The sequence below is a fragment of the Scyliorhinus canicula genome, chromosome 1 (assembly GCF_902713615.1).
Source record: "Scyliorhinus canicula chromosome 1, sScyCan1.1, whole genome shotgun sequence".
In the NCBI taxonomy this organism is placed as follows: domain Eukaryota; kingdom Metazoa; phylum Chordata; class Chondrichthyes; order Carcharhiniformes; family Scyliorhinidae; genus Scyliorhinus; species Scyliorhinus canicula.
Window position 1 is genome coordinate 245,918,046 of NC_052146.1, and position 26,369 is coordinate 245,944,414.

Below are 26,369 nucleotides of genomic sequence, written 5' to 3' on the forward strand. Positions count from 1 at the left end.
AACACCACACTCTCTGCAGCCACCAAGATAGCTCAGAGATTACCTAACCCCACGGTCGGGTGTCTGAGGTGGACCCACAGCTCCATGCCAATAAGGAGTGGAGGGGCACCCTCTACTCTACCGTAGGCTACTGACACAAGCCTGTCTGCCCGAACACTGCTGGGGAGGTGGTGGAAGAGGCAGTCAGTGCTGCCAGTCTCACCAGGAGGTGACAGCTGGTGGGCTAGATGGATGGGGGGTCACTGGTGGGTTCCCTGCCCCGAGAGGGTCAGAGAACAAGGGAGGGTTCCAAAGGCTGAGGTGCAGGTGTCCTCTGGTTGGGGTGAGCTCTGCTGATCCCCTGCTTCCTCTGCAATGGGACAGCACTTCTGAGGAAGCATCTGGTCAGCTCCTATTGAGATTGGCCCTTGATGATGGAACTGGGGTTTGACGATGTCCAGAGGGGGGACCTGGGTGGGCTCCCAGATGACCAGAGGGTTTACGAGCATTTAAAGGACACAGACAGCACTCAGCAGTGTGAGCAGCCAGGAGCCAGCAAGTAGCACCAAATGGGTGCATTTAAAAGACAGACTGCAGCAATGGCGGTCCAAGCCAGGCCACCCCGATCATGAGCGGGATACCCGAAGTCCACGGACTTGGCAGCATGTTACTACCCACTACTGCCCCCGGCCCTGGTAGTCATTCCCCAGCAAGTCTGACAGTTTTCAACATTTTTTCAGCGTTTTTCGAACCTCCCGCGATCCCTATCAACGTTTGTAAATACTCATAGTAATTCACACCTGTGAGACTTCCATCTGAGAGAAACAGAGTGCAGCATACTATGTCCAACGTGCATATAAATGCCAGTTTTGCATACCGTTCCTGGTGCAGGGCGCAAACCTCGTTATCACCACCACAACGAGGGACTCCGCGGGGTATGGTTCCCAAATTAGTGTCGGTTAAGGACCTCAATTTTGTTCAGGTGCCCGAATCTCCACCCGATCACGATTGTGGCGTCATGAGGTGGAGAATTTCACCCAAGTTCTTTCTGCTCGTTGAGATGTTTCCTGAAAAATTGAAGGGACCTTGTTGAATATTCCTTGTGAATACGTATTCAAAATGTTTAATCAGAAAATCACTCTGAACTGTATCAAATTTCTCTCTCTGCTATTTTAATAGAGCTGTTAACCCATTGAAGGGGTTACTATTTCTATTATGGTCGTGGACTCGTAATTATGCAAGTAATTTAAGCTCAGGTTTATTTGATGTAAGTGATGATGTGACAAAAGGCATTATTTAGCTGCAAGTAACTCTGGCTTCTAACTATCAATCCCTAGCCCTGCACAGATAATGGAGCAAGATGTTTATCAATGTGAAAGCTCCATTCCGCCCTTTGCTATTGGTGCATCTTCAACTCAGGTTGCTCAAAGCTGCCATGTTTGTAGAAAGGAAAGAACATTTTATTTTGAATATAAAATCGTGATACTCAGGGATGAGCTGCAGGATTCAATTTGTGAAGGTTTTTTTTTAATATTTGGAGTACAAACTAATCGCACTGAGGATTCATTTTTGGAAGGGAGGTGGGTAAAGATGGACCTGTTGGGATGGTTTCAGGTTAATAATTTATCTCCTTCACATAATGGAAATGCAAGAAACGGAGCAGAGATGAATGCCTGAAGAGTAGTATTGACATTGTGTTGGTGCTACATGCACTCTAAGTTATTACCTCACAATTCCCTTGTCCCTTCTACTTCAATGGAAGAGAATTGGTATGATGCATTGGCTGTCTGTGTAGAATAAGTGAAAACACTACAAGAAGCAACAAAAGTATAAGGTAAGGCTCATGGGTCTCTAACTAAGGGCTACAGTAGCTTCTTAAATTATAATAATGGTCCTGTTATGGAAATGTAAAGAATCCCAAGGGAGTAGTAAAGAGTGCAGGAGTATTGCTTTGTCTGAAAACAAAATAAAGAAATTACGTGATAGCTTATTCATGAGATAGCGTTCTCTAAAGTCATAGATATATAGCTTTTGGTGCAAAGTCCCAATTCAGAATATTAAATGTGTACAAAAGTGCAGTTTAGAGTTGATTCTATTAGCAGTTTTTGTTTGCTCTATACCTCTTTTTATTTGGGTACTGATGTACAAAATTGTTTGGTGTGCAATATACCAGGCAAAATGAGAGATATGTGGTTGCAGTGAAAATAAAATGGAATGTACACATTTGTGTTCCATTGCGATTGAATAGCAACTACAAATCCAATCCTTGACTACAGAAATAACAAACTTGTATTTGAACGAGTGGCTATCAGGCTATATTTAAATTGGTCTGCTGGGGCTTCACGTATCCCGGTGTGCCCTGAGGCATCCCTGGCAGTCGACTGATAAGGATAAATAATTATTCCTGGATGGTCTAATGGAGAAAATGTTGTGATTTCATGAGAGAGGTGTGTTGCGTTCCGTCTGAGTGTTATGGGCTCTCTCATGGTCTGTGGGGAGGTGTGAGCCAAATTCTTGACAGTATGACGGTAAAAAGAAAACTCGTTCTTCTTGATCAAATGGATAAATAGGTATGATCCCTGCACAAATGTGACCATGCTTCCTGACTGCACTGAATGTTTACAGTTGGCTTTTACTTCCATTCTTTCATGGGATGCGGGCATCACTGGCAAAGCCATCATTTGTTGCCCATCCCTAATTGCCCTTGAATTGAGTGGCTTGCTAGGGCCATTTCAGAGGGTAGTTAAGAGCCAACTACATTGCTGTGGGTCTGGGATCACAAGCCAGGCCAGATAAGGATAGTAGATTTCCTTCCCTGAAGGACATCAGTGAACCAGATGGGTTTGCACAACAATCAATAATAATTGTCACGGTCACCATTACTGAAACAAACTTTATATTCCAGATTCTTTCATTGAATTTCCAGCTGCCATGGTGGAATTTAAACCCATGCCCCAAGATCATTAGCCTGGGCTTTTGCGTTATTAATCCAATGCCACCATTTCTCCCTTTCGATTTAGCCTTCGGGACTTACAATGGCTGATTAGTCATAATTTGTGACTTGTATGGATATCTTCCCTCTTAATAAGATGGGAAGAAATTGAGGGCGCGATTCTCCCAAACAGGGAGAAATCGTAAGGCTGGCGTCAAAAACGGGCGGGTTTGACGCCAGCCTCCCCCCCCCCCCCCCCCCCCCCCCCCCACGACCGGGAACCGATTCTGGTCCCCGGTCGGGGCTAGCATGCCGCGGCCGTGAACTCCGGCATCGCGGGCTTAACGAATTTCGTTAAGCCCGCTTGCCAGAGTTTGCGACGGCTGACGCGTCACATGACGTCAGCCGCGCATGCGCGGATTGGAAGACTCCAACCGGGATGACCCTCAGCCGCCCCGCGAATGGATACAGCGGGGCGGCGGAAGGACAAAGAGTGCGCGGGAATCGGACCCGCACCGTCGTGAGTGCGGAGAATTGACTTCCGGTTGCGGCTATGACTAGCTAAGCCGCACATTTGGAAGCTCCTGCAACAAAGGTGTTTTTGGGCCAATTGGAGGGCCCCAACGGCGCTGAAAAAACGAATCCCGGTGGGGGAAGGTCCCCTGAGGAGAACTAGACCGATTTTATGGTCGGTACCCGGAGTGGAGCGGCAAGAAAACCGGCAGCAGCTCCCCAAAAAAAGCGGGGGAAGAAAATCAAAATGGCGGCCGGCGGTGCATCGGAGGAGTGGAAGAAATGGGCGGAGGAGCAGCAGGCCGTTCTCCTCCGTTTTTTCACGGAGATGAAAGTGGAGCTCTTAGAGTCCATGAACGCGACGGCCACCAGGTTGGTGGGAGCCCAGGCGATCCAAGAGGCGTCGATTAAAGATCTGCAGCAGGAGATGACCGCGAGGGAGGAGGAGGCCACAGTCATCGGGGCAAAGGTGGAGGTGCACGAGGCACTCCACATGAAGTGGCAGAGCCGCTTCGAGGAGCTGGACACTCGGATGAGGAGGAAAAATTTGAGGATCCTGGGCCTGGAAGAAGGCCTGGAGGGGTCGGATCTCCCGGGATATGTGGCGGAGATGTTGAGCTCCCTGATGGGGGAAGGGGCCGGTCCGGCGCCCCTGGAATTGGAAGAGGCATACCGGGTCATGGCCAGGAGGCCTAGGGCAAACGAGCCCCCGAGGGCGGTGCTGGTGCGGTTCCAGCGGCTAAGTGATCGAGAGAAAGTCCTGAGGTGGGCAAAAAGGGAGAAAAGCAGCAAGTGGCAGAACTCGACGGTAAGGGTGTACCAGGACTGGAGTGCGGAGGTGGCAAAGCGGCGGGCCCGGTACAACCGGACAAAGGCGGTGCTACACGCGAAAAAGATCAAATTTGGAATGCTGCAACCGGCGCGCTTGTGGGTCACCTACAAGGACCAACATCATTATTTCGAGTCCCCAGAGGAGGCCTGGACCTTTGTACAAGAGGAAAAGTTGGACACGAACTAAAACCTGGGAGCACCGGCGGTCGTAGCCGCCGGGGGACTCTTGATTGAGCAAGTGGCCCTTTTCTTTTTCAGGCCAGGTCGGAACTGGGTAACAGTTTCGTGGATTGTTTGGGGTGTTTTTTCTCGAACGGTTGACTTTTCTGAATATTTTGAAGGTTTCGAGTTGTTGGGTGTTTCTGTATATTTGTACTGTTGAAATCTCTATTGTGGGTCGTTGGCTTCTTATGGGGTGTTTTTTCCCGTTTCCAATTTCCCTTAGTTATTTACTCCTCTTACCCTTTTTCTTTGGGTGCTTGGGGGGGGGGGGGGTTTTTTGTTCATTTTTTTCTTTTCGGGTTATGGTTATCTGCGGTTATTTATACTGTTTGATGGAGGGTGATGGTTGGGCACACTGTTAGTTGATAGTTAGTTAATTATTTTGTTATTTAAGTATGTAGTTAAGTATTTATGTATTTAGTTGCCATTGGGTATTTATATCGTTAAGTTGGGGAGACGGGACGGGGGGGAGCGGGTTGATTATGCGGGTCTTTCTCGGGGGTTTTAAGGGGATCTTTCACGGGCGCAGATGGGGTGAACCGGGAGGAGTCGGAATGTGGCAGGAGCAGCCGGGTCAGCGGAGACCAGCTGACTCTCGGGAGTACGATGTGGGGTACATCGCGGCTAGGAGGGGTCCTAGCCGGGGGGGGGGGGGGGGGGGGGTTGGGGGGGGACACCGGGTTGCTGCTGGAAAGACCAGGGACGAGAAGGGGAGAGCCGGGGGGGTGGGGGGGGGGGGGGCCATCGCTATGGGAAGCGGGTCAGAAAAGAAGGGATGACCCGGGGCGAGCAAGGGACAAGACATGGCTAATCGACAGGGAGTAGGGACGGGTCGCTCTGCGACCCGATTGATCACGTGGAACGTAAGGGGGCTGAATGGGCCGGTCAAAAGATCAAGGGTCTTCTCACACCTGAAGGGACTGAAGGCAGATGTAGCAATGCAGCAGGAGACTCATTTGAGGGTAGCAGATCAGGTCCGCCTGAGAAGGGGGTGGGTGGGACAGGTGTTCCACTCAGGCTTGGATATCAAGAACCGGGGGGTGGCGATTTTGGTGGGAAAGAGGGTGTCGTTTGTGGCGGCAGAGGTGGTGGCAGACAAGGAGGGCAGGTACGTGATGGTGAGGGGTAGGCTGCAGGGAGAGAATGTGGTACTGGTAAATGTGTATGCCCCGAACTGGGACGACGCGGGTTTTATGAGGCGCCTGCTGGGCCTCATCCCGGGACTGGAGGCAGGGGGCCTGATCATGGGAGGGGACTTTAATACGGTGTTAGACCCTGGGCTGGATAGATCGAGTTCCAGGACGAATAGGAGGCCGGCAGCGGCAGAGGTGTTAAGGGGGTTCATGGAGCAGATGGGAGGGGTAGACCCATGGAGATTTGGTAGGCCTAGGGCGAGGGAGTATTCTTTTTTCTCCCACGTCCACAGAGTGTACTCTAGGATCGATTTTTTCGTATTGAACAGGGGGCTGATACCGAGAGTGCAGGACACGGAGTACTCGGCCATTGCGATATCGGACCATGCACCACATTGGGTGGACGTGGACATGGGGGAGGCGCGGGACCAACGCCCGTTGTGGCGCCTGGATGTAGGGCTGTTGGCGGACGAAGAGGTGTGCAGAAGGGTGAGAACGGGCATTGAGAACTATCTGGGTACGAATGACACAGGTGAGGTGCAGGTGGGGACGGTCTGGGAGGCCTTGAAAGCAGTGATTAGAGGAGAGCTGATCTCCATAAGGGCACACAGAGAGAGGAAGGAGAGGCAGGAAAGGGAGAGGCTGGTGGGGGAGCTCCTAGAAGTAGATAGGAAATATGCGGAGGCACCAGAGGAGGGGCTATTAAGGGAGCGGCGTAGCTTGCAGGCCAGGTTCGACCTACTGACCACTAGGAAGGCGGAAATGCAGTGGAGAAGGGCGCAGGGTGTGGCGTATGAGTACGGGGAAAAGGCGAGCAGGATGCTGGCACACCAGCTTCGTAAGCGAGATGCAGCCAGAGAGATTGGGGGAGTGAGAGAGAGGGGTGGGGATGTAGTGCAGAAGGGGCAAGAGGTGAATAGGGTCTTTAGGGACTTCTATAGGGAATTGTATAGGTCTGAACCGCCGAAGAGGAGAGGGGGAATGAAGAACTTTCTCGACAAATTGGGGTTCCCAAAGGTACAGGAGGAGCTGGTGGAAGGGTTGGGGGCGCCGATAGAGCTGCAGGAGCTAATTAAAGGGATAGGCCAGATGCAGGCGGGGAAGGCGCCGGGGCCGGATGGGTTCCCGGTGGAGTTTTACAGGAAATTTGTGGACTTGGTGGGTCCAGTGCTGGTGCGAGCCTTTAATGAGGCGCGCGAGGGGGGGGTTCTGCCCCCAACAATGTCGCAGGCCCTGATCTCCTTGATTTTGAAGCGGGACAAGGACCCGGTCCAGTGCGGGTCCTACAGGCCCATCTCCCTCCTGAATGTTGACGCCAAGCTGTTAGCAAAGGTCCTGGCAACCAGGATAGAGGACTGTGTGCCAGGGGTAGTCCATGAAGACCAGACGGGGTTCGTGAAGGGACGCCAACTTAACACAAATGTCCGGAGATTGTTAAATGTGATTATGATGCCAGCAGTGGAAGGGGAGGCGGAGATAGTGGTAGCGCTGGACGCGGAGAAGGCATTTGACAGGGTGGAGTGGGAATACTTGTGGGAGACGTTGGAAAGGTTTGGGTTTGGGGAGGGATTTATCATGTGGGTAAAACTGCTCTATTCAGCTCCGATGGCAAGTGTGGTAACAAACGGGAGGAGGTCAGAATATTTTGGGCTCCATCGAGGTACTAGGCAGGGATGTCCCCTATCTCCCTTACTCTTTGCATTAGCGATTGAGCCGTTGGCGATGGCACTGAGGGGTTCAGGGGGGTGGAGAGGACTGACAAGGGGAGGGGAGGAACATCGGGTCTCGCTCTATGCGGATGATTTGTTGTTGTATGTGGCAGACCCGGAGGGGGGAATGCCGGATGTAATGGGGATACTAGCGGAGTTCGGGGACTTTTCGGGATATAAATTAAATCTGGGGAAAAGTGAGGTCTTTGTAATACACCCGGGAGACCAAGGGGAGGGAATTGGGAGGCTCCCCTTCAAAAGAGCAGTTAAAAGTTTTAGGTATTTGGGGGTGCAGGTGGCAAAGAACTGGGGGACCCTCCACAAGTTGAACTTTTCCAGACTGGTGGAACAGATGGAGGAGGAGTTTAAGAGGTGGGACATGGTGCCGCTGTCGCTGGCAGGGAGGGTGCAGTCAGTTAAAATGACGGTCCTCCCGAGGTTCTTGTTTTTGTTCCAGTGTCTGCCCATCTTCCTCCCCAGGGCCTTTTTCAAGAGGGTAACGAGTAGTATCATGGGGTATGTGTGGGCACATGGCACCCCGAGAGTTAGAAGGGTCTTTTTGGAGCGGAGTAGGGATAGTGGAGGGCTGGCGTTACCCAACCTTTCAGGATATTACTGGGCGGCAAATACATCGATGGTACGAAAGTGGATGATGGAAGGGGAAGGGGCAGCCTGGAAGCGCATGGAGAGGGCGTCCTGCGGCAACATAAGCTTAGGGGCACTGGTAACGGCACCATGGCCGCTCCCTCCCACGAGGTATACCACGAGCCCGGTGGTGGCGGCCACCCTCAAGATCTGGGGGCAGTGGAGGCGACACAGGGGGGAAGTGGGAGGACTGATAGGGGCACCACTAAGAGGGAACCACAGATTTGCGCCGGGAAACACAGGAGGGGGATTCCAGAGCTGGCAGAGGGCGGGTGTTAGACAACTGAGGGACTTGTTTATAGAGGGGAGGTTTGCGAGCCTGGGAGAGCTGGAGGAGAAATTTGGGCTCCCCCCGGGGAACACGTTCAGGTACCTCCAAGTGAAGGCATTTGCCAGACGACAGGTAGCGGGGTTCCCCGCGCTCCCCGACAGGGGGGTGAGTGATAGGGTGCTATCGGGGGTCTGGGTCGGGGAGGGGAAGATCTCGGACATCTATAAGATTATGCAGGAGGTGGAGGAGGTACCAGTAGAGGAGCTGAAAGATAAGTGGGAGTTAGAGCTGGGGGAACAGATAGAGGACGGGACATGGGCAGACGCCCTGGAGAGGGTCAACTCGTCGTCGTCATGTGCGAGACTAAGTCTCATTCAATTTAAGGTACTGCATAGAGCCCACATGACGGGGACAAGGATGAGTCGGTTTTTCGGGGGTGAAGACAGGTGTATTAGATGTTCGGGAAGCCCTGCGAATCATGCACATATGTTTTGGGCATGTCCGGCACTGGAGGAGTTCTGGAAGGGGGTGGCAGGGACGGTGTCGAGAGTGGTGGGGTCCAGGGTCAAGCCAGGATGGGGACTTGCGATCTTCGGGGTTGGGGTGGAACCGGGGGTACAGGAGGCGAGGGAGGCTGGAATATTAGCCTTTGCGTCCTTGGTGGCTCGGAGGAGGATCCTGATTCAGTGGAGGGACGAAAGGCCTCCGAGTGTTAACACCTGGTTAAACGACATGGCATACTTCATCCAATTGGAAAGGATCAAATTCGCCCTGAGAGGGTCGGTGCAGGGGTTTTTCAGGCGATGGCAACCCTTCCTAGACCTCTTGGATCAGAGATAGAAACTGAGGCCGTGACAGCAGCAACCCGGGAGGGGAGGGGAGGGCGGGAGGGAGGGGGGAGGAGGGGGGGGGGGAGGGGGGACAAAGACGAAGGAAGTACGGTAGCGGTGGTGGCACAGGCAAGGCCTGCCCGAGGACGCTGCTAGAAATGATAAGTTGGTCTGACTGTCGGTTCGCCGGCGGGGGGGGGGGGGGGTGGGGGGGACACGCAAGTAAGGGGGGGGGGGACTTTTTTCTTTTCTTTTTCTTGTTAAGTAGGGGGGTTTGACTTTGTTTTGTTATAATTTAAATGTAAATGTAGGGGGGGTTAAAATGTTTGTATTTTGAAAAATTTCTTCAATAAAAATTATTTTTTAAAAAAGTGAGTGCGGAGAATTTCGCCCTGAATGTTTTGAGTTCAATGCTACTTCAGAGTCAGATCACTGGTGGAAAATGTTGGCAGTTTAATTATGTTAAACACATTAGGATGACAGGGTAGGTGATGTGCGGTGGTTGCAGAATGTGGGAGCTCATGGACACCAGTCTGATCCATGGCAAACACATCTGCAGCTGGAGGGACTTTGGCTCAGATCCATTGAACTGGTGCCTGAGCTACAGAGATGGCAAAATCTCAGGAAGGGAGAAAGTTACCTGGATGCTTTCTTCCATAGAATTCCTACAACACCAGGTAAAGTGCAACAGGTTTGTTTCAAATCACTAGCTTTCAGAGCACAGCTCTTCCATCAGGTGATGAGGACATTAACCTGGTGTTGTAAGACATCTTACCGTGCCCACCCCAACACCGGCAACTCCACATCATGGCTACCATATAATTCCTACAGTGCAGAAGTACAATTGAACAGGCCGTTGCCATTTTAAAGATGGGATTCTGGTGCCTCGATCACTTAGGTCAGTGGTGCCGAGACCTTAGTGCCTTCACATCTACCTTTTCAAAAGTTATCCCAACACAATCTAGCAGTGCGGTCTTCCCACCCTCCCCCACAGGGACATTCAAATGTGTTGCACACTATAGCTCAATATTATTTGGACAATACATGGCTGTGATACCCACATCAAGGCCAAAGTATAATATTTTGGTGTGGGTGAATGTCCTGTGTCCAGTACTTGTGCTGAAGATGTACTTGCTGACCAGCATTTGGTGTTGGAGTGGGATGATTAAATTTCCCTCAAAAGCATGCTTAGATAGAAAATGAAAGATGCAAGGAGTACCTCAGTGCACGAGCATTTGATCTCTGCAATCTAATGTGATACAACAGAGAAGGAAGAACCTCTCCTATCCCTCACCAAACTGGCCACATCATTGCTCCTGTTGAAGGCACAAATCAACATGCCACCCTCAATGCAACTTCACATTTTACCATTCCTTTGAGGTCTTTAATGTACAAGTACACACCAAGTCATGTGAAGTGAAATGAACTACATTCAAAAAGTGCTCAAATATAATATATGCAATGTGAAAAGTATAACTAACGGTAACCCATTAGTGTTCAATGCAAATCAGTGCCCTGCATTCATGCACATTTCTATGCTGTCCCCCATGTTGTCTTGGAGAAGGTTGAGGCAGACAGCTCATATCTTGGACTAAGTGACAGTGAGGAGTGTGGCGGCCTGCCTCATTGTGCAGAAGCCTATTGGTGTCTTCCTTCAGATTGCGGCCTCTGTATCACTGCATTGGTAGCCATGGTCATTGACACATGTAGAGCAGACAGGTGCTCTGGAGAAGAGCTGGTCTCACCACCGTCACCCCCCTCAGAATCTTGCATGGCCCTGGGTTGGCCTTCAGGGAGGGCTGATGGGGCTGGCTGCTGGTGTGCAACATTTGACTATTCCAGCAACTACTGTTCCAACAGTGTGACCATCATGTTCAGGGTACACAGATCCTTATGTATCCCATTGATGTCAGTGTTCATGCTCAGGTTATTGAGGGAGGTTTGGACCCTTTCTTGGCTGCTCCTCCATCCACTCCTAGTGTTGCTGCATGTTTCTCTCCATGAGCGTTGTCAATTTTTCATGGTCAGAGCTCATGCATTTGTGCCCTTGGGATGATGCAGAGCTTATGTTGCCAACGGATTCCTTCATTGTCGACATACAGCTCCCACTGCCTCAGGGAATGCTGCCAGATGTTCACGCATCTGCTGTTGATTGCCCAAATACTGTGCACCAAAATGGTACCTGAGGCTCCACTGGAGCATCACCGTGACTTTTATCCCTCCCCCGAGGAGGTCAGCGTAGTGATGTCTCTGATTTTGACACCTTCTTCTACATTCTGGTGCAGTTCCTTCACCCTGTGTCACTGACACTAAACACACGCTACATCCCTCCAATGTGCCGGTATCAGAGTAGGTAGCGTATGGCCGAGTTAGATGTAATGCAGCCTCCTTGTGCATCTCTTCCACCTTTTGATGCCCAAGGGATGATCTGGCTTGGAAAATGGGGAAATAAGCAGAACTGGGACCTGGGTGAGACAAAAATGAGATCTTCAGGGATAGCCCTAATGAGGGTGAAAGCATGCTCTGATGCATGCCACTGCCATAACCATGCTCTTGCTGCCTGCATGATGCAACCCAATCCTTGCATTCACTCTCATGCCAATGTCCCATTATCCTCAGCAAAGTGACATAATTACCTCCACTGATACCACCTTGTGCCAAGGTTATCTCAATACCTCCTTTATTACCTACTATTGACGATTCACCAGCACCAACAGATAGCTCTCCAGATAGCCTGGCAATCTCCATGGTCATTGTTCCCAAATGCGTAGGACCCTCAAATAGGCTGACTCACCACCAGCCAAGGCCATCATCTTGGCGTGCGTCAACCTTTTGCTCTGCAATGCCAAGATAAATTGATTTTGTCCTCAAACATAGAGCATACATTGCCATATGCATCACGGTGCCTATTCACATCTGTATTGCGCACAGCTACCTGAGCTGCTTACACATACAAGCCTCAATGCTGAGGGAATGCTATGTGCCAGGTCTTGCATCTTATCTGCAGTTGTGAACCTTCCTTTGGGTCCCTGTGTCTATGAGCGTCGCTACTCACCTTGCTAGAATGCAGCAGGTCACTGAGCTTTTTCTGACACTGAATCCACGACCTCTGGTGGTTTCCTGCGACATTCACCATTGCTGCAATTTCTATCCAGGCCATCTTGGTAGCAGCTGGGTACTGGACAGCAGGGTATATGGTGCCATGTATATTGTAGTTGCCACCCCAAGGTGACGTGCTCTGACAAACTTGACAGCTGTACTGGTTTCCTCCTTCTTATTCAGACTGTCATGCCACAACACTATGCAAATATGTGGAACCTGGTCAAGAGTCCACAATGCCAGTGCATCGTAGGAAGTAGTAACACATGGATGGGATAATGAACATGGCAATATTGTTCATTCATCCACTTAATCAAGCCAGCTTACTAAATCACTACATATTATCTGCATTAGGTAACGATGGAAAGACAATGCCATCTCCATGGCTGTAAATCAACTCAGTGGTTTAGTTCACCACACTCGATTAGGCAGCAACAGAAACAAGTTACCCAAAGAGAAAGCACACGATGGGATATCCTTATAGGATAACCTCACATTTGGACAACATTTGCAGCTTGACTATCACCAAGGAAACCCAATAAGATCTACTCCAAGGCTCGGGGTGTGGGGCATTGAGGACTCATTTTGATTGATTGATTGAGTGATTGATTGATATTTATTGTCACATGTACCCAAGTACAGTGAAAAGTATTTTTCTGCGGCCAAGGGAACATACACAGTACATACATTGTAGACAAAAGAATAATCAACAGTGTACATTGACAGTGGTGCATCAACAAATAGTGATTGGTTACAGTGCAGAACAAAGCCAAACAAGAGCAGTGTCATGAATAGTGTTCTTACAGGGAACAGATCAGTCCAAAGGAGAATCGTTGAGGAGTACATAGAACATAGATCATACAGTGCAGAAGGAGGCCATTCGGCCTATCAAGTATGCACCGACCCACTTAAGCCCTCACTTCCGCCCTATCCCCATAACCCAACAACGCCACCTAACCTTTTTTGGTCACTAAGGGCAATTTATCATGGCCAATCCACCTAGCCTGCACGTCTTTGGACTGTGGGAGGAAACCGGAGCATCCGGAGGAAACCCACGCAGACACGGGAAGAACATGCAGACTCCGCACAGACAGTGACCCAGCGGGGAATCGAACCTGGGACTCTGGCGTTGTGAAGCCACAGTGCTATCCACTTGTGCTTCCCTAAAGTCTAGTAGCTGTGGTGAAGAAGCTGTTCCTATGTCTGGATGTGCGGGTCTTCAGACTTCTGCATCTTCTGCCTGATGGAAGGGTCTGGAAGTGGGCAAAGCCTGGGAGGGTGGGGTCTCTGACAGTGCTGTCTGCCTTCCTGAGGCAGCGGGAGGTGTATACAGAATCAATGTGAGGGTGGCAAGCTTGTGTGATGCATTGGGCTGAGTTCACCACACTCTGCAGTTTCTTGCGATCTTGAGCCCAGCAGTTGCCATACCAGGCTGTAATGCAGCCAGATAGGATGCTCTCTATCGCACATCTGTAGAGGTTTGAGTGAGTCGATGCAGACATGCCAAATTTCTTTAGCTTCCATAGGAAGTACTGATGTTGTTGGGGTTTCTTGACTGTTGCATCAACGTGAGTGGACCAGGACAGACTGTTGATGATGGTGACCCCCAGGAACTTAAAGCTATTGACCATCTCTACTTCGGAGCCATTGATGTAGACGGGAGGGGGGGTGTCATTCTTTGCTTCCTGAAGTTGATGATCAGTACCTTGGTCTTTACAGCATTTAGAGATAGGTTATTTTTAGTACGCCATGCAACCAAGTGATCTATCTCCCTTCTGTAGTCTGATTCGTTGTTGTTTGAGATACAACCCACCACAGTCATATCATCTGCAAACTTTTAGATTGAATTGGAGTTGAAACTCGCCACACAGTCATGTGTGTACAGGGTGTACAGTAGAGGACTGAGTACACGTCCTTGTGGGGCTCCGATGTTGAGGACTTTTGTGGAAGAGGTGCTGTTACCTATCCTGACGGATTGTGGTCTGTTGGTGAGGAAGTCAAGGACCCAGCTGCACAGGGAGGGGTCAAATCCATGGTTGCAGAGTTTGGTTATTAGTCTTGTTGGGATAATGGTGTTGAAGGCGGAGCTGTAGTCTATGGACAGCAGTCTGACGTAGGTGTCCTTGTTGTCCGTAGGTGGCCTTGTTCACAGATGGACAATCAGAAGGGAAGCTTTTTCAATGCGCCTGAGTCATTCATCCTTTGCCAAGCCCACATCTGAATACTCACAACTTCATGGCTCACAGAGACTGGGCCTATGTTCCTTGGAGCTCAGAAAAATGAAAGGTGATCTCATTGAAGCATAAACAATTCTTACAAGGTTCGAAAGGATCGATGCAGATAAAATGTTTCCACTACTGGAAGTTCAAGGACAAGGAGACAAATTCTTAGAATCAGGCTTAGTCCATTTAGAACTGAGATAAGGAGGAATATTGGGTGGAATTCTCCCAACGGGCGGCTAAGTGCCGATGCCAGACTAAAAACGGGAGTGTTTTACTCCGGCTTAGGCGCCCGTTCTGGGACCCCATTCTGCTGCCCACTGGGGGCTAGGACGGCGCTGGAGCGGCCTCCGCCACCCCAGCTGCCGATCCCGGCATGAACCTGGCTTCGCCGGGGCCGGCGCCAACTAGCACATGAGCAGTGGCCTTTTTCCACGCGGCGGCCCCGACGCCAAATGGCACAGGGCTACAGGAGCCCTCGCAGAGGAAGGGAGGCCGGGGGGGGCAGAGAGGCCAGCCCGCCAATTGGTGGGCCCCGATCGCGGGCCAGGCCACTATGGAGCTCCCCCCCCCCACCCCCCTGAGTTGGACCACCCCTCCCCCCACAGGTCGCACCCAGACCCTTCAATGCCACATCCGGACCAGAGAATTGGTGCGTTGGCCCGTGCTGGCCCGGGCCGGAGAGTCGGCGCATACCCAGACCGGCACCGCGCCGACCATGCCGGCACCAATGGTTCTCCGCATTGCGGAGAATTGTGTCCTGGCGTCAGAGCAGCATGGCTCGGTTTGGGCAGCATCACACCGATTCTCCAACCCGGCGGGGGGGGGGTCGGAGAATTCGGCCCATCTTCTCTCAGAGGGTGGTAAATCTTTGGGATTCTCTACTCCAGAGGTCTGTGGAGACTGCGTCACTGAGTATATTCAAGACAGTGATCGATAGATTTCTAGATATTAAAGATACCAAGGGATATGGGGATAGTGTGGGAAAATGTCATTGAGGTAGCAGATCAGTCATCGTTTAAATACATGGTGGAGCAAGCTCGAGGGGCCAAATGGCCTATTCCTACTCCTCCTATTTTCTATGTTCCTAAGTTAATTGAAGGTTTATATAAAATCATTTCAATTCGCTTTACAACGGAATATAAAACACTGAGCAAATGTTATAAATTGAAAAGAAATCCTTTTGTCACGCTCATGAAATGCAGATTTGCTTCAGATTGAATTGTATTGTCCCCTTTGTCCTTACATTGAAGAGGTCATATATTCCAGTAATGAAGGATTGTTAGTAATGACTGTATCCTGTAAAGATTATATTAATTTGCAAGCTGTGAAAAATTTCAATATTATAGAATGACAAAATGGACGAACAGTGAGGGGCTGTGTCCGGTCTGATCGAATATCACCAACCTGGAACATTGGGCGGATTCTCCAGTTACCCAGTCGTATGTTTCTTGGCGATGCACCATTTGCTGGTGGCAGGATTCTCTCTTCCTGCTGCTTGTCAATGGGATTTTCCACTGTAACCACCCCAAGCTGCCAGGAAACCCGAGGGAGGGGGTGTGTTGCCAATGAGAAAAGTGAATTGCAACGACCTGAGAATTCAGCCCATTAACTCTGTTTCTCTATTCACAGAAGCTGCAAGACTGACGAGTATTTCCTGCATTTTCTGCTTTAAATGAAGATTAATTTTGTTTTTCTTGAACATTTTACATTGAACTTGGCTTATAACCCCACTGGCTTTACACTTCGAACTTTTCATAAAACATCAGCTGAATAGTTTTCTCAACACCTTTCCTAAAATTTATTCTGATAATTAAATGTATTAGAAACAAAGTCAGATAATAATCATGCAGAATCTTACTCTAAGAGTCATTAATATTTGGGGCCTACACTTTTAGGTGGCACAGTAGCACAGTGGTTAGCACTGTTGCTTCACAGCGCCAGGGTCCCAAGTTCGATTCCTGCTTGGGTCACTGTCTGTGCGGAGTCTGCACGTTCTCCCTGTGCCTGCGTGGGTTTCCTCCAGGTGCTCTGGTTTCCTCCCACAAGTCCTGAAAGGCATGCTTGTTCGATGAATTAGACATTCTCAATTTTCCCTCTGTGTACCCAAACAGGCACCAGAATATGGTGACTTGGGGATTTTCACAGTAACTTTATTGGCAGTGTTAATGTAAGCCTACTTGTGACACAAATGAAGAATATTATTATTAAACCCTCAGAAACTGTAGCCTCATGAGTATGTTAATGCGATCCAGGGAATTGTTTAATAAATGTACATGACTGCTATTTCTGATGAAGTGTGCCACAGTACATACATATTGTGTTAATTAGGTGAAAAAACTCACAAGATTCCTTAGGTAGCACCTTCCAAACCCATGACCACTACCATCTAGGACAAGAGCAGCAGATGCCTGGGAACCTGGACGTTCCCCTCCAAGTCACTCACCACCCTGACTTGGAAATATATCACCGTCCCTTCACTGTCATTGGGGCATAATCTGGAACACCCTCCCTAACAGCACAGTAGGTGTACCTACACCTCAGGCACTGCAGCGGTTCAAGAAGGCAAATAACCACCACCTTCTGAAGGGCAACTAGGGATGGGCAATAAATGCTGGCCTAACCAGCCACACCCACATCCTGTAAATTAATTTAAAAAAAAACACATTTCATGTCCGGTTCAGCCATATCAGAAATGACATCTCAATAGCCTCAAAGTAAAAATGATGGAGGACCACAGAAACACAACCTAATTGAAATTCTGCACAAGATGAGTGATATATATAAATATCATGGGCTGGCTTCTCCACCAACAATGTGTTGGATAATCCAACGTCATCAAAAAACAGGATTGGCACCTGGTGGTGGTGGTATCGAGGTTCACGCTTTCACTGCCTCTTTTTCTCTTCAGAAAGCACTTAACTGCTTTTGATGTAGTCCAAGAGCTGTCAATCATAGCTAGATGTTTATAAACATTGTGGTTAGTATCAAAGCACTGTACTTGAGATCTATTCAAGCATGAAGGGAAATTAAATAAAATAATCCAAACAGTTGGCTGTGTGCAAGCTATCAATTACAGCCTAGTAAAACCGATTTCCCATTGATATGAATGAAAAAGAAACAACTGTTGTGGTTTTCACTTGCTAGATATTTACAACTGTTGCTTTATCTGCCTGAGGCAGCCGGTGTAGGACACAGATGAGTTTTAAAACAATGATTTTTTTTCAGTGTCTCTGTCTGGTCTGCACTCCAGCTTCCAGGCAAAAGTCTCTTTAATGCAGGGTATCTTGTGGTCTCTATAATGGGAGGACTCAGGTGGGGTCTTTCTTTTGGGGGCGTCTCTGATGGGTGTCTTTCTTATGGCGGTTTCTGGTGAGGGTCTCTATAATGGGCGGTTTCTGGTGGGTTTTCAGTAGCGTGAGTGTTTGTGGTGGAGATCTCTCTTAAGGAGGGGTCACTGGTAGTAGTCTCTCTTGTTTCGGGTCTCTGGTGGGTTTCTCTGTAATGGGGGTTTCTGGTGGGGGTCTCTCTTATGCAGCTCACAATGGGGGTCTCTTATGGGGGGTCTCTAGTGGGGTTCTCTATAATGGGGTTTTCTGTTGGGGGGGCTATCTTATTAGGGGGTCTCTGGTAGGAGTTTCTCTTATGAGGTCTCTGATGGGCGTCTCTGTGATGGGGTCTCTGGTGGGGGTCACTGGGTGGGAGATTTCTGGCGGAGGTCTCTCTTACGGGGGAGTTTCTGCAGCGGGTCTCTGTAACAGACGGTTTCCGGTGGGTGTCCCTTTTATGTGGGGTTTGTATTGAAGGTCTCTATATGGAATCTCTGGCGGAAGGCTCTCTTTTGGAGGGTCTCTTGTGGGATTGTTCTTTTATGGAAGCTCTCTGGTCGAGGTCACTATTATGGTGTCTCTGTTGGTGGTCGGTGGGGGAGTTGGGTCCCCCACTTACTGTGGCGAGCGGCAACAAATTCCATGGTGGGGGGACAGAGTTGATGGTGACGGGTAGTGGGGATTCATAGCGGGATACGCAAGGGAATACGTCACAATCCCCATCATGCATAAATTCGTATGGCAAGGATAGTGATTCACCTATGGATTCCCATTTTCAGCGTGAGTGCAAATCAGAGGCGATTCATCTCCTGCAGGGAGACAAATGGTGGGAGTCTCCGTTGCCTGACGGCGATAACGTAATCAGCGATTGGGTGGAGAATCCCTGTTTACGACCGAATTGGGGGCAGCGGTTGTTTTCGGATGCTCCACCCCCTCCCAAAACGATGTAATCGAGGAGTACGCCGCACACCGTTGGGATCAGGACATTATCTGAAGGCCCTCCCCCGATAGGCCGAGTTCCCGATGGCGCGGGACATGTGTGCTCTCAATTTTCATGAACCCAGCGTAGTGGCTGCGGACTGTGTTCAACGCCGCCACAGTCGGGGTAGGGGCGGTGCCTTGCTGCTGGCTGGGGGGGCTTTAGCGAGGGCTGAAGCCCCCCCGCCCCCCTGTTGGGGGGCGGTGACCCTGGGTGGAAAGGGGGTGTCCAGGGGGGCACTATCTGGAAGGTCGGGTCCGTGCACGGCTGGCGCCATGTTGTACGGCCCGACCACTGCAGGTCATTGCCATGCATATGCGGCCACGGACCCGGCAATTCTCCAGGTGTTTATATCGGGAAGGCTGTGCATTTTACATGGCCCGGCTGCTAGCCCCTCACCGGTCGGAGGATAGTTGCTGGGGCCTCACCAATTATTTTGTCGTAAAACTAGACATTTCCTCTGTGCATTGGGCTGGATTCTCCGCACCCCGATAACGAAACCGCGTCTGGCGCCGGGGCGGAGATTTCCGCGCACAGAATCGGGACCGGCGCCGTTTGCCCTGAAAAGCGGAGTACTCAGAGAGTATGCCGCGCAGCCTATCCCCTACCTGCAGCCATTGCTGGAGGCCCGCCTGCTATCCTCCGTTCCCGACTCGATGAAGTCCAGAAGGCGTAGACCATTCATGGTCCTGCCATTCGGGATACTCGGAGGCAGGCCGATCAGAGGGCAAGGGGGGGCTCATACGGGACCGGGCAATTTTTGGGCTGGTGGTCAGGATCGGGCGCGCGGTCAATCAGGGGCACTATTTGGGAGGTCCAGCTCCGCGGTCTGAGTCCACCGTGAGCATATGTGGCCTCTGACCCGGAAATGCGGAGGCCGATATCTGCAGCTGAAGCTGCGAGCTTCCCAACGGTCCCTGCTAGCCCCCTGCAGGGCTATGAACACGGGGCCTTTTCACGCCAGTGTTTCTGCCGTGAAAGGCCACAGTTTCCACGACGGCGTGGGGACATAGTCCCAATAACGAAGAATCTAGCATATAGTCTCCCAAATGGAGAATCCAGCCCCAGAAGATAGAGATGAATAATGAAGTCTACATAGCCCATTCTTGTGCATCATCCAGAAATACCCCAATCACAGTTTCCAGGTCTCCTTAAATAATTCCCTCCACTACATCTAGTATAAAGGGTTAATGCTGCAAATGTGAGGATTGAATTCTCCATTTCTAAGACTAAGTGTTGACGCTTATGCAGAATTTGTGGACTTTCACGACAGCAAAACTGGCGCCAAACCTGGATTGGTGCAACAACGTATTTGCAGGATCCGTGATTGACACTCGGGAGGCTGACAAGCTGCAGCCGTGTTTACACATTACAATTTCCACACGCACTCATCCCAGCCAACAAAGTGGCACTGGAAATGTGGGAGCGCCCATACAGCTGATGGGTCAGCTGGGGCCAGAGGGCACCTAGTGGGGTGGCCGGGGGAACACCTGTACAACCTGTGGCCCAAAGCTCACAGTTCGCTGTTAGTGGCGTGATCTGCCTGGCTGCCTTGCCGGCTGCGGCAATTGCGCTCCATACCCATGCACCCTGACCCCACAGCCCACCTCCTCTCTACCCCCGCTATTCCCCCCGGCCCTGGCAGATGCCCCCTGGCCAGCGGCACAACTGTCAGCAAACTATGGCAATGTTGGAGACTTTCCATACCCCCTCCTTCTCTGCAGCCATGACACCAATTTCACTATTTGTAAAAGCACAGGTGAACCGCGCCATCGGGAACTCGACCCATCGGAGGCGGAGCATTGCGGAGGCTCCGGTGAATACTGGGTCACATCCGCTAATGACATGCAAACGGTGTTTACTGATGTGCGTTCCTGATTCCATTGCCGCTGTCGAGGTGATGGAGAATTGCAATTTGCCGTAAAATTGCCACCTGCCGTGATATTATCGTGAGAACCTATTCTTTGCCCAATCGTGTTTTGCGATTTCTGCATCGGCCAAAGGAGAATGCCGCTCATAGTCTGCATCATCAGTGAAATTAGATCACATGATAACCAACATAACTGAACATGGAAATCAATGGTTCTATGTAGAACTTTGTGTGGAGACTACCTTGTAAATAGCTAACATAATGTTCAATAAAAGATAGATTTGGCTTCCAGTATCGACTCCAGCCTTATCAGTAAGTCCGGCATCATTACTACTACATTGCAGACAAAAAACATTAACAGAAGATGGTTAAAAATGACAAAGGAGAGAGCAGCATGTGGCGCAGTGGTTAGCACTGGGACGACGGCACTGAGGACCCAGGTTTGAATTTCGGCCCTGGGTCACTGTCTGTGTGGAGTTTGCACATTCTCCCCGTGTCTGCATGGGTTTCACCTCCAAAACCCAAAGGTGTGCAGAGTAGGTGGATTGGCCATGCTAAATTGCCCCTTAATTTGGAAAAAAATTATTGGGTACTCTAAAATGTCTTTTTTTTAAATGGCAAATGAGCAATAAACGAAGAGCCTAACGACTGCACGATTCCACAACCAACCGCAGTTCAAGGGTAGCACGGGAAAATCTTCAACAGTGCTCCAGACAACATAACAGGCAGACAGGGTATTAATGTCGGCACAGCATCATATGAAGACATTAATAAAGTCTTCAATAATTATTTAAATCTTCAAAGCAACACCAACAGAGAACGAGCAAAATTTAACAGGCCCGGCCAAAGACCAGGAGAGAGCATAGATTTTAATATTAATTAGCCATTTTGATTGACAGAGAATTGTGAATATGGAGCACTGAAAGTCAAATTAATTAAGATTTGCATAATCGTGGGAGTCTTTGAAGAGACACTCTGATTTTTTGCAGTCGTGGGAAGACTTGACCCTACCGAAAACTGTACAGCTAGCAAGGCAGACAGAAGTGTGGTAGTATGACTAGGGGTATTACGGTACCTGGGAGTATAAGCTGCCATTGGTGCAGAGGACTCGCTGCCCATTGGCCCAGGTATTGTGTGCCTCTTAGCCCGATTGGCTAAGAGGAAGGTAGCTCCGCCTACGAGGCGGGGTATAAGAACCTGTGTTCTCCGGCAGCCAGCCATTCTCCTGTACGTCTGCTGCTGGGTTCACTTCTTGCTAATTAAAGCCTTTCATTCGGACGTCACCTACGTTTCGTGTCCATTAATTGTGCATCAATTAAATTAGCAAGATTTTAAAGGATGGAGCTCCGCATCAATCCGGAGTGTCTTCGACTCAGCCCGCATGCAGCAAATGTAACTGCCGCATTTAAGCATTGACTGGCTTGCTTCAATAGTTACCTGAGCACAGCCAAAAACGTCCCGACGAGGGAACAGAAATTGCACATCCTCCACTCGTGCGTCGGCACCACCGTGTACACGCTCATAGAGGACAGGACAGACTATGATGCGGCTATGGACTTACTTAAAGGACATTTCGTACGGCTGGTAAATCAAGTCTACGCTCGGCACTTACTAGCCACGAGGCAGCAGATACCTGGTGAGTCCCTGGACGAATTTTACCATGACCGACCCCTGTCAGCACTGCCCGGCCCGTTCCGCAACCTACAAGGGCTGCAGTAAAAAGGGCCACTTTGTGGCCGTTTGCCAGTCTAAAGCGGCCGTTGCGGTCCCACGCAACGACCGCATGTCCTCGACCCCGCTCTCCTCAGGGCCTCGCTGCCCCCACCCCCCAACCGCCGCCATTTTGGACCCCCGATGCCACGTGCGATCCCCGGGCGCCGCCATTTTGGACCCCCGACTCCACGTAAGGGGAACGGGCGCCGCCATTTTGTCCAGCCCCCACCATGTGTGGCCGACATCGGCACCGAGGGCCCCACAGGTGACTTCTCCCTGCCTGATGGCGACTCTGAGTTTCTGCCACGACTCACCTCAGTCACATTGGACCAGTCGCGGCCTTGTACCCTCCCCACAGCGACCACGAAGATCCTCCTCAACGGCCACGAGACAAGCTGCCTGCTGGACTCCGGGAGCACAGAGAGTTTCGCCCACCCCGCCACGGTAAGACGCTGCGCTCTACCTGTTTACCCGGTTGTACAACAAATCGCTCTGGCCTCCGGTTCTCACTTGGTACAGATCACGGGGTGCTGCATAGCCAATCTCACGGTCCAGTGGAGGGAGTTTAAATACTACAAGCTATTCGTCCTCCCTCACCTCTGCGCGGCAGCACTCCTGGGGTTAGACTTCCAGTGTAACCTCCAGAGCTTAACATTCAAATTCGGTGGCCCTATGCTCCCCCTCACTGTCTGCAGCCTTGCGTCCCTCAAGGTCGATCCCCCATCCTTGTTTGCAAACCTCACCCTGGATTGCAAACCCGTCGCCACCAGGAGCAGACAGTACAGTGTCTGTAACCATGTTACTGGTCTCTCAGCCTAGGCTGAAGTGCTGACGTTTTTATCGATGACCAATATATTAAAAAAATGAATAATCTCACTGGCAGAGAATTCATCCCAACAGATTTTAACCAAATAATTAAAGGAAAAACAGCAAACATCATTGGCGGGATTCTCCTCCCCGCCGCACCACATTTCTGCCCTGACTGGCCGACGAGATTCTCCGTTACGCCAGCCGGTCAATGGGGTTTCCCATAGTGGGGAAGCCCCACGCCATTGGGAAACCCCCGGCATAACGGAGAATCCCGCTGGCGGAGAATCCTGGCCCAATGTACCATTCAGGTAATTGAAGGCACTGAAGAAATAGAAGAAGAAAAGGAACCAGAAGCAACATTTTTGGGAGAAGACACAGAATCAAATGGAAACTATTGAAGTGCAGATATCATGGTCAATGGACATAAAACAAACTTGAAGATAGACACTGGAGCAGGAGTTTCAATTCCATCAGGTACGGAAAAGTGGTTACAACTAGAGCCAAAGCTCCAGCCATTGACATTAAGGCTACATGATCCAGGAGGCATTTAGCTGAAAATCAAGGAACAGTTTACTGCTGAACTCCAACATAAAAGAAGAAATTACAGAAACCATGCATGTGACTCACAATCAAGAAAACTCAGTGTTAAGCTGGAAAGCTTGCACCGATTTACAACTTTTCATCATAGGAGATGAATTGGAGAATCCAGAGGAAACCAGACAGATTCTCCGATCCCCGATGCCGAAATCACGTTTCGCGACAGGACGGAGAATCCCAGATAAAGACGAAATTGGGGGCGGCACCGATTCACGATGCTCCACCCCCTGAAAAGCAGCATACTCTAGGAGTAAGCCGCACGCCATAGCCACGGCCTTAGGCCATTGACTGGGGCCCGCAATGCTCTGTCCCCGACCAGCCGAGTTCCCGACGGCTTGGGACACGTGTAGTCTCACACGACAGGAACTCAGCATGGCAGCTGCCGACTCAGTACAGCGCCGGCACAAGTCGGGGAGGGCTTATCCGAGGGCAGTGGGGGCATTATTCGGAGCTGGGGGCATTGTTGGGGGGGGGGGGGGGGGGGGCAGCCCGGGGCGCATGAGCCGGCCGAAGGGAGGGGGGACTAGTTTTGTGGGCCGGGCCCGCGAGCTGTGTCCACCATGAAGCACGGCACGGCCTTCATGTTGCGGGGTCAGCCTAGTGGGATGAGGGGGTATATGACCCCGGGGGGGTCTCCACCGTGGCCTGACCCGCGATAGGGGCCTACCGATCGGCCGGCGGGCTTCTCCTGGTGGGGGCTGATGGTCCTCCGTGTCGGGCCCCTGTAGCTCTCTGCCATGTTGTGTCGGGGCTGGCACGGAGAAGGTAACTAGCGCACATGAGTGAGTTTGCGCCAGCTGTAGCGCACATGAATGGACCCGCGGCACCCGTTCTGACGCTGGTATCGGCAGCTGTAGCTGCGTCAGTCGCTCCAGTGCCATGCTAGCCCCCTGTGCGGTGCAGGATCGCTGCTCCTCGGGCCTGTTGAAGCCGTCGTGAAATGCCACTGCGTTTACGACTGTGTCAACACTTAGCCTCAGGGTCAGAGAATTCCGCCCTTAGTCTCCCAAATGGAGAATGCAGCCCAAGATATCCTTGGACGAGCAGGTGAAGGAACGAGATGAATATGTACAAGGATAGCAGTAAACAGTACATGTAATGTCACACATTCCTGTTGGGAAGCCAAACAGGAGGATATAAATCTTGTAGAGGAGGTGCAGTCATACAGCTCACCCATAGACTCATAAAATTTACAGTGCAGATGGAGGCCATTCGGCCCATCGAGTTTGCACTGGCCCTCAGAAAGAGCACATTATGCTTGCACAGCAGCTTAGAAAAGGGAGGCAGCCAGGGAGATAGGGAAAGTAAATGACAGAGATGGGAACCTGGTTGGAGATTCAGCAGGGGTGAATAAGGCATTTAGGGATTTCTACGGTAGGCTGTATGGGTCAGAACCCCCTGCGGGGCCAGAGGGGATGAGGCACTTCTTCGGGGGGCTGAATTTCCCAAAGGTGGACGGGGAGCTGGTAGAAGGGCTGGGGGCCCCGGTCGGGTTGGAAGAGACAGTGGAGGGTCTGAAGGCCATGCAGTCGGGTAAAGCCCCGGGGCCAGACGGGTCCCAGTAGAGTTCTATAAAATGTTCTCTGGGATATTGGGACCGTTGTTGATTAGGAGTTTCAATGAGGCAAGGGAAAGGGGAGTGCTGCCCCTGACGATGTCACAGGCCACGATTTTGCTGATCCTGAAGCAGGACAAGAACCCGGAGCTGTGTGGGTCCTACAGGCTGATATCCTTGTTGAATGTGGACGCCAAACTGCTGGCCAAAATTTTGTCCTCCAGGATTAAGGATTGTGTGCCGGACATTATTGGGGAGGACCAGACAGGGTTTGCTAAGGGTAGGCAGTTGGTGGCCAATATAAGAAGGCTATTAAACATGATCATGATGCCCCCTGAAGGTAGGGAGGTGGAGGTAGTGGTCGCAATGGACGTAGAGAAGACTTTTGATCGGGTAGAATGGGAATATCAGGGGGATGGTCCAGATTTGGAGGAGGCTTTATTGACTGGGTCAGGTTGCTGTATCAGGCTCCTGTGACGAGTGTACGGACTAATAGGACAACATCGGACTACCTTAGACTACACCGGGGGACGAGACAGGGATGTCCCCTCTCCCCATTGTTGTTTGTGCTAGCTAAATAGAGCCGCTGGCGCTGCGCTGTCATGGTCCTGCTGATCGTGGCCGCAGATGGTGACGTTATCGAAGTACGGGAAGGTAGCCCATAACCCATGCTTGTCGACCATCCTGTCCATCTCCCGTTGGAAGACCGAGACCCCATTTGTGACACCGAAGGAACCCTGAGGAAGTGGTAGAGGCGCCCATCTGCCTCAAACGCGGTGTACTTGCGGTCACTCGCGCGGATGGGAGCTGGTGATAGGCGGACTTAAGGTCCACTGTGGAAAAGACTTTGTATTTCGCGATCCTGTTAACCAGGTCGGAAATACGGGGGAGAGGATATGCGTCCAGCTGCGTAAACCTTTTGATGGTCTGACTGTAATCAATGACCATCCGGTTTTTCTCCCCAGTCCGAACTACCAGCACTTGGGCTCGCAAGGGACTGTTGCTGGCTTCGATAACCCCTTCCTTTATGAGCCTCTGGACCTCGGACCCGATGAAGGTCCAGTCCTGGGCACTGTATCGTCTGTTCCAAGTGGCGACAGGTTTACAATCTGGGGTGAGATTAGCAAAGAAGG